This window comes from Perognathus longimembris, chromosome 28, assembly GCF_023159225.1.
Source record: "Perognathus longimembris pacificus isolate PPM17 chromosome 28, ASM2315922v1, whole genome shotgun sequence".
NCBI lineage: Eukaryota > Metazoa > Chordata > Mammalia > Rodentia > Heteromyidae > Perognathus > Perognathus longimembris.
Window position 1 is genome coordinate 13,722,913 of NC_063188.1, and position 8,639 is coordinate 13,731,551.

Genomic DNA, 8,639 nt, shown 5'->3' on the forward strand with positions numbered 1-8,639 from the left:
CTCTCTGATTTATCTACCCAGGCTAGCTTCTAACTAGGCTTCTCAGATCTCAGCTTCCTGAGTCACTAGGTTATAGACCTGAGCCTCTTACCCTAGAAAATGCCCAGCGTCTAGGGAGTGTTTTGTTTGTTTGTTTTATGCCAGACTGGAGCTTGAACTCGGGGCCTGAATGCTATCCCTGAGTTTTTTTAGCTCCAGGCTAGCGCTCTGCCAGTTGATTCACAATTCCACTTCTTGTTTTTTGTGAGATTAACTGGAGAGAACTGTTTCATGGACTTTCCTGCTTAGGCTGGCTTTGAACCGTGATCCTCAGATCTCAGACTCCTGTGTAGCCAGCATTGCAGGCCTGAGCCACTGATGCCCGGCAAGGAATATTTCAATGGCCTAAGTTATAGTTAATTTGTTTTAACTTTGTCTCACACACCTTATTATATAAGCACCATGGCAATGTAAATTATTCACCTTTTAATGTTGCTTTCAACTTGTTTGCTTTTAGCCAAATATCTATTTCTATCAATAATTCCTTTAAGCACTCTACAACTTAAAACACACACCTCATTAAAAGTTTCTTTTTCAAGTGATGCCCACAGAATGTTTATTCTATTTTCTAGGCTGCATTGGCATAGCCAAGCATACATGAAACCCAGAGTGAGGAGAGAAAAGGCCTAAACCTGAGGCCAGATTCTTTGGGGTCAGAAAAATGCCACCCCTCCTCCTTGCCAATGGTGGCTCGGGTTAGAAAGAAATTGACATAAAAGTAAGACTCTATGTTAGTCTGACACCAACTCCTGGGAAGAATTTACAGTCTGCAATCAAAGTAAAATAATCTCTCCAAAAATCTTGTAGGGTTCAAACTACCAATTAATTATTATTTTCTTTTTTCTTTTTTTTTTCTTTTTTTTCTTTTTTTTGGCCAGTCCTGGGCCTTGAACTCAGGGCCTGAGCACTGTCCCTGGCTTCTTTTTGCTCAAGGCTAGCACTCTACCACTTGAGCCACAGCGCCACTTCTGGCCATTTTCTGTATATGTGGTGCTGGGGAATTGAACCGGGGGCTTCATGTATATGAGGTGAACTCTTGCCACTAGGCCATAACCCCAGCCATAACTGTTATTTTCATTTCACAGTTCGTCTGCTGAATGTTCCCTCCACTCAGGTGGAGGAATCGCACTCTGCTGATGATCGATGAAGCTAAGATCTCAAGAGGGGGTGATGTTTGGGTTATAACAAGAATGGGGTTACCTAAGTTATTTTCCATTTTGTTTTAGCTTCATGAAACTATGTAATGACAATTTTTTTCAAACTATCCATGAAAAACAACACTCTCTGTTTGGAAGCAGCAAAAACCATTTTGACTGTGTCCAGAAGGTATGGGTTTCTATCCCTCTAGTCCATTGGCTCAATACAGGATGAGAAGTTTCTAGATTCTTTCAATTAGTTTCATTGCCTGATAGCTCTGTTGCCTTCTCTATCTTGGTATCTTAAAACATATACGTGTGTGTGTGTGTGTGTGTGTGTGTGTGTGTGTGTGTCTGTCTGTCTGTCTGTCTATACTAGAAGTTGAACTAGGGGCCTGGCCACTGTTGCTGAGCTCTTGTTTGCTCAAAGCTGGTGCCCCATCACTTGAACCACAGCTCCACTTTGACTTTTTTCGTAGTTACTTGGAGATAAGCATCTCTAAACTTTCTTGCCCAGGCTGGCTAAGAATCATGATCTTCAGATCTCACCTCCTGAGTAGCTAGGATTACAGGCATGAGCTAAGGACTCCCAGGCATAAAACAGACTTTTAATAAGTAGTTCATTGATATTTTTGTAGTGCAGGGGATCAAATCTAGGCCTCACAAATGCTAGGCAAGCATTCTACCACTGAGCTATAACCCAGCCCATTGATTGACTTTAAAGATCAATTAAAGGCAAGTCTTGGAAGGGGTGACATTGTCCAAAAAGAAATGTACTCTTTATCTGACTTATATAACTGTAATCCCTGTATACATTACCTTTGTAATAACAATTTTTAAATTTTTTTTTTTTTTTTGGCCAGTCCTGGGCCGTGGACTCAGGCCTGAGCACTGTCCCTGGCTTCCTTTTGCTCAAGGCTAGCACTTTGCCACTTGAGCCACAGCGCCACTTCTGGCCGTTTTCTGTATATGTGGTGCTGAGGAATAGAACCCAGGGCCTCATGTATACGAGGCAAGCACTCTTGCCACTAGGCCATATCCCCAGCCCCAACAGTTTTTAAATTTTAACTGTCAAAAAAGAAGCAAGTCTTGATCATGTTTTTGGTGTGTGAGATGAAGAGGGGTAGGGCTGGGGCGGGGGGAAGGACAGAGGGACAAAATAGCTGGGAGGGGATAAGTCTAGCATATTTCCTGATTCACAGTCAGAAAACAGCAAGTCAACTTTTTCTAGTCTCTTCCCGTTGCAATGTGCTATTGGAGACTGTGATATTACGATTATTGAGACAGTTGTAAGGTTTTTTTTCTTTAAATTTATTATCAAACTGATGTACAGAGAGGTTACAGTTTCACAAGTTAGGCATTGGATACATTTCTTGTACTGTTTGTTACCTTGTCCTTCATACCCCCCTCCCTCCTCCCCCTTTCCCTTCCCCTGCCCCAGTTGTAAGTTTTACATTGTTCCTAAGTCATAGGATTACCATTTAAGCCAAGTGAAACTGTTCAGAACACAGCGTTCATTACACGTCCCCCTACACAAGGCCCTTGAAAGGCTCCATCCCACCCTACGATTAAAGTTAGAACCCTTCTGCTCACTTCTAGTCCCTGCAATCTGACCTCACCCTGTTTGTCCAGCTCATTCCCCGGGAGAAATTTCCCACCCAACCAGGTCTATCCTCTTTCAGTTGTTCTCTACCACTGGGCTTCTAAAAATGTTGTCTCAACATGAATACCTGGAAGCTGAAAATATGTCTTGTCTAAGGGGGATGGGAGCAGACAGATGGAGAGAGGAAGGGTGGGCAGATATAGTTATAATAGCCCATGTACATGCATGAAAATGGAACAAGGAAACTTAAGGGGATAGGTGGAGGAGGAGGGAAAAGATGGAAGAGGTGACATGGATCCAGATGCACTGTATGTATAAATGGACATGATTCATTGAAATTTGTTTGCACAACTATTTAGAGAATATATAAATTAAAATATAGGGACTGGGAATGTGCCTTAATGGTAGAATGTTTGCCTAGCATGCATAAGACCGTGGGTTCAATTCCTTGGTACCCACAAACTATATATGTATGTATGTATACACATATGTAATTTAAAATGTTTATAGTTGCCCTGTTCTATCCAAATTCCACTTTCCCTTCAAGGTTCACCTTAAAATTTGAAAGTACAGGCTGGGCGCCGGTGACTAATGACTGTGAGAACTGAGGATCAAAGCCAATCCAGGCAGGAAAGTCTTGAGACTCTTATCTCCAAGTAGCCACCAGAAAACGGGGAGGGGTGCTATGGCTCAAATTGGTAAAACATTAGCCTTGAGTGAAAAAGCTCAGGGACAGCACCCAGGCCCTGAGATCAAGCCTCAGAATTGGGGAGGCGGGGGGGGGAACCTTAAAAGTAGAAAACTTTAGTGATGGTTTTTCACGAGAAGGTTTATAGCATTGAGGAGGTACTTTAAAAGCAAATTGATTCCATATTATTCCAGATGTGTTCCAAATGTCAGTCCCAGAGGGCCTTCTGTTAAGCCAGCAGTGCCCTTGGGTCTACTAAAAGGAACTAAAGCCGTGTGTCAAGGGTGCTAGCCAGTATCTTTAACATCAACACTTGATGTTGGCTTCTTCCATTTCCTTTGCCCTTCTCAAGTATACATTCATTTGACAAATATGTATTGACCATGAACTGACGCCAGTTACTAAACAAAGTTCTGGAAGATACCTGCAGAGAGACCTACCCTGCCTTCTAATGAAGAACAGTTTCAACATAACTAGCTTCCTTAAATGCTGTCACAATACAAGGTAGAGTCCATTGGCTTCAGTTCTACCAACGTCTGAGAGGGGGCTTCCAGTAAGAGGTGGCCCTGAATCTGGGCCTTGAACCCTGAGAAAATGGGAGGAACAGTTCTCTCTATATGAAAATACAAAGAAGGTGTGACAGGAGGATAGGAGGTACAACCAGAAAGGAAGATGGAGGCCAAGTTTGCAAAAGCTTTCAACACTATATTTCACAGCTAAGGTGTTTTTTTTTAATTGTGTGATTTTTTTAGGTGAATAACTAATATGATCCAAATTGTATTTTCTGGGCAGAACTCTAGAGATTACTGAGAACTCAGTTGTGGGAGAACTCAGTGGGAGGCCCAAGAAGGTTACCTTGATGTCCTGGTGGTGGTAAGTTGAGGACACATGTTGGATGTGGGCTTTATTCGTCCTTCCTTCTTTTCTTCCTCCCTCCCTCCCTCCCTCCCTCCCTCCCTCCCTCCCTCCCTCCCTCCCTCCCTCCCTCCTTCCTTCCCTCCCTCCCTCCCTCCTTCCCTTCCTTCCTCTTCCTTCTTTCTTTCCTTCTTCTTCCTCCTTTCTAGTTTGCCCTCACCCTGGTCCTCATTCTTGTTCTTAGTCTTGGTCTACAATCTCCTGGGAAACCAGAGCTAAAGAAGCTGTTGAACCTGGTGTTTAGGGGAAATATTAAATTTAAAACTGGGTCTAGCTTTCCATTTCCTTTCCTATGCCAATGAGGGTTTGCTGTGGTTTTTAACTACTGTAAACTCTGTAAACTCCCACCCAACTTCAAACCCAGGGATTATTTTCAGCACTGGCATGTAGCTGAGCGGTAGAATGCTCACTCGAAGCCCTGGGTTCTATACTGAGCTCTGCAAAAAAAAAAAAAAAAAAAAGGCTGAAAAACTCCTACTTTACAAACAGAAGGCAAACAAAATGACATTTAGTCTGATATGGTAGCTCATGCCTGCAGGCCTTGCTCCTCTGGAGGCTGACATCTTAGGGTCACACTTGGAAGACTGACTGGGCAGGAAAGTTCATGAGACTCTTAAGTTAAGCAGCAAGAAGCCAGATGTGATGTGTGGATCAAATAGTAGAGTGCCAGCCTTGAGCCAAATAGATAAGGGACAGTACTGGCACACAAACAAAATGACCTAGAGAATCTCCTAGCAGTCTAAATTTCATTTCCATTAAAATGAAAAGCAATTCTGTTGTGGACAAGAAGATGAACTTCAAGTGCATTGTGCCCTAGTTCGGTGTTAATCAATGTTTCAGTTGTCCACATTCTTAGATCTCCTGTTTTGGAACTTTTCATGCTTTGGAACACACATAACCTCATCTTGGTTTTAAACAAAGATAGTATCCTCTTTCAGTGTTCAATTTCCTCTTCCCTCCTCTTCAATCTATGCAGAATATATTATTTGCCCCCCCCCGGCCCCGCCCCAGCATTTTCCTTTTGCATAGCAAGAGTCTGAAAGTGATGTCATTCACACTTGGCAGAGGGCTATGTTTTTTACAGGACGTCCTTGGGCTGGTCACTTTTGGATTTGTTTGCTTGGCTTTTTCAAGTTGTTTTTGTTTAATATATAAATGGAGCAACTAACTATTCAAATGCACTCCAGTCTTCCTAAACACCATTTCATTTGACTTGCTGATGCAGAGAGACATTGAATTTTTTTTCTCTTTTATAATTAGGTAAAACTCCAGGAAAATGGCAGCTACCTAAGATTACAAATGGATGACAATCTTTTTGCCGTTGTTGTAGCTATGCTATGGGTTTTTAAAAATATCATTTTATTTTAATTAAAAAAAACAGATGTTACCATTCCATATGTCAAGTAATAAGTACATTTCCTTTTTGGACAATGCTACCCTTTAGTTCACTTTTCCCCAGTTTTTCCTTTCCCTCCCTACCAAAAAGTTACATAGGTAATGATAGGTAATGGATATAAAAGACAGATTTTCATCAGGCACCAGTGGCTTACACCTGTAATCCTAACTACTCAGGAGGCTGAGATTAGAGGATCTCGGTTCGAAGCCACCCTAGGCAGGAAAAGTGAGTGAGACTCCTATCTCCAATACTCTATTCAGAAAAAGCCAGAAGTGGTGTTGTGACTCAAGTGGTAGTGCACTTGTCTTGAACAAAAGAAGCTCAGGGGCCGTGCCCAGTCACTGAGTTCAAGCTCCCAAAGCGGCAAAATAAAAGTTTTAAAGACTGTTTTTCAGTATTCAAGCCCCCTTTAAAAACATATTGTGATTATAAAAGTGATGTACAGAGGGGTAACAGTTCCACAGGCCAGGTGATGAGTACATTTCTTTTTGAATAGTGTCACCCCTTCTCTCACTCTCTCCGGTTTCCCCTCCCATCCAAGTCCCCTTTGCTCAGTGAGTTGACATTGAGGTAGAGCAAGATCTGCTCAGTGACTGGACATGCTCAGTGTAGGGCCAGCGTAGTATTAAGACAGTCCAGGATTAGCCTTCTTACAGCCCTTCATTGTAGCCCTCCTTTATGCAAAGGTCATCTGAAACAGTCTTTGATTTAATGGGCAGAAATCCAGGAGTAATTAGAACAATAATCGTACACACCCAACAAGAAAAACACGCTCTGTTTAAAGAAGAAATCCCAGCAGCACTGAAGGCAATGATTCTGCGTCTTTGAGGAGGGAAAAGAGATCTTGAGATCAAAAGACTCAGCCATCAATGACTTACTAAGCTCCTCTTTGACAGGAAGGAAAAATTTACTAATTTATTCTACGTTTTTCTGGTGAGATCATGGTGGTAGGAGAGGTTAAGAATTGAAACATTTTCCCCAATGTTCCCAAAGGTTGTTTTTTTTTTTAAAGAACTATTTTTTTATGACCAAAGCACTATTTTTTATTGAACTAATTTTATAAAGTCAAATATCTCTCTGGTTCAATCTGATCATAAAGCAGACACTATTTTGCTTTTGCTTGAACTCTGAAAAAGAAGGCTTTACAAATAACACAGTAGAAGCTTCACAACATGATTCTGGTTGTTTTCTTTCTGTTAAATCTGTAACTCTACCCCTGATTTTATCTCTAGGAAGACTCCTGGATATTTACAACATAAGTAAAGGCTTGTTTCTCTAGCTCAAGGCCTGGGATAGGGTGGGGGGCAGGGGAGACATAATCAAAAAAGGCAGTTCTTCTTAAAATGTAAAATCCCAAGTTTTAGAAAGTTTTTGTCATATTTTTAAAGGATGTTTCAATTCAACTTAATGCTATTATGTCTATTTTGAAAGATATATTCACAACTGTTTGGTGGGGGGAAAAAAACCACTTTCTCAAAATGACTTCCTGTAGGTGGTGATGCATAACCTTCTTTGAATATCAACTCTAGAGCTCATTTCTTTTTCTCAGTGTTGCCTCAAAAAACCCTTCAAAGCTTTTGTGAAACTAGTCCCCAGCTGGCTGCATTTCTTGTGAAGGTGATTTCTGAATTTTGCACAGGAGAAAATAGAAAGAAAACTATATATTACTGCTCTGAAAATACTGACTTTCATATAAATGTGATTTATTTCAAAGGTGGGGTGCAATGGTAGATAGTGCATATTTCCTTTCTGGTTCGCAGTTGCCCGGTGAGAAGTTACATGATTCCCCCTGTCCGTGGTTCCCTAAGCCATGTCCCCCCTTTCTAGTTTCAAGGTGACCTTCCAGCTACATTCTTTGAGCAAATTTCTCCTGTAAGTTTTCTCAACTTGAAAAGAAGGGCCTGCAAAACAAGAAGCCATTTGCACAGCTAGGGTGTGCTTCAGAGGTCCCAAGAAAATCCTTGAGACATTCTATTTGAAAAAAAAAAATATGTGAAGGTTGTTCACTTGAGTAAATACTTAAGCCTGTTCTCCTTCACTTTGTCGGGCCTGTAGCGCTATTACTCACCCCCAAAGAATTCATCAATATTCAACTGGCTCTCTAATTTGCTGATGTAGCAAAAGGAGTTTAATAAGGAAAGCTGTTCTCATTTTTCTTCAGAAGACATGCCACAAATTTACCTTTCATCTCCTGGCTATGGAATCTTCTGAATTTAGGTAGGGAAATGAATTCTTCCTTGTAGCAGAAATTTACCCACCAAACTGAACCTTAAAAGTCCAAAGAAAGCCTTTCCCTTCTCAAGGACACAGGAACTTTATAAATGATCTATCTGAGGATTTAGAAACTTGTTCAGTCACGTCTGACATCCCGGTAAACTTTCAGCCCTGTCCAAGAACAATTTTAAAGATATTAATAGAGAAATTGTGGTTCGTGGTTAATAGTTTTTAACACCTACCAAAACCATACGCGTATCGGCCGTTGAAAGCTTTTACCTGAAAAAGAAAATTGTGATTCCTTCTTTTTTGAAAGTACCTTTTGGATTATCTTTTCAACATAACCTAAAGTACTGTACTGTCCGCCTCCCCCCCACCCACCCCCACCCCGGAAAAAACAAATCCCGGACACTGAGCGGAGTGGCCAGGCTGTGTTGGAACCGCCTTCAGACTTTTCCCATCCACTTTGCAAAGCAAGTCAGTGCAAAGTGTGCTTTTGAAAAATCTACCGTACAGAAACATCATCGTAAAATACGTGCCAGAATTCAGTCGCCCAAGAAAGTAGGGCCGCGATCCGCGGAACTCGTGATTTGATGTGTGTGTGTTGATTTCGTGTGTGTGAGTGCGCGCGCGTGTCTGTTCCACGAT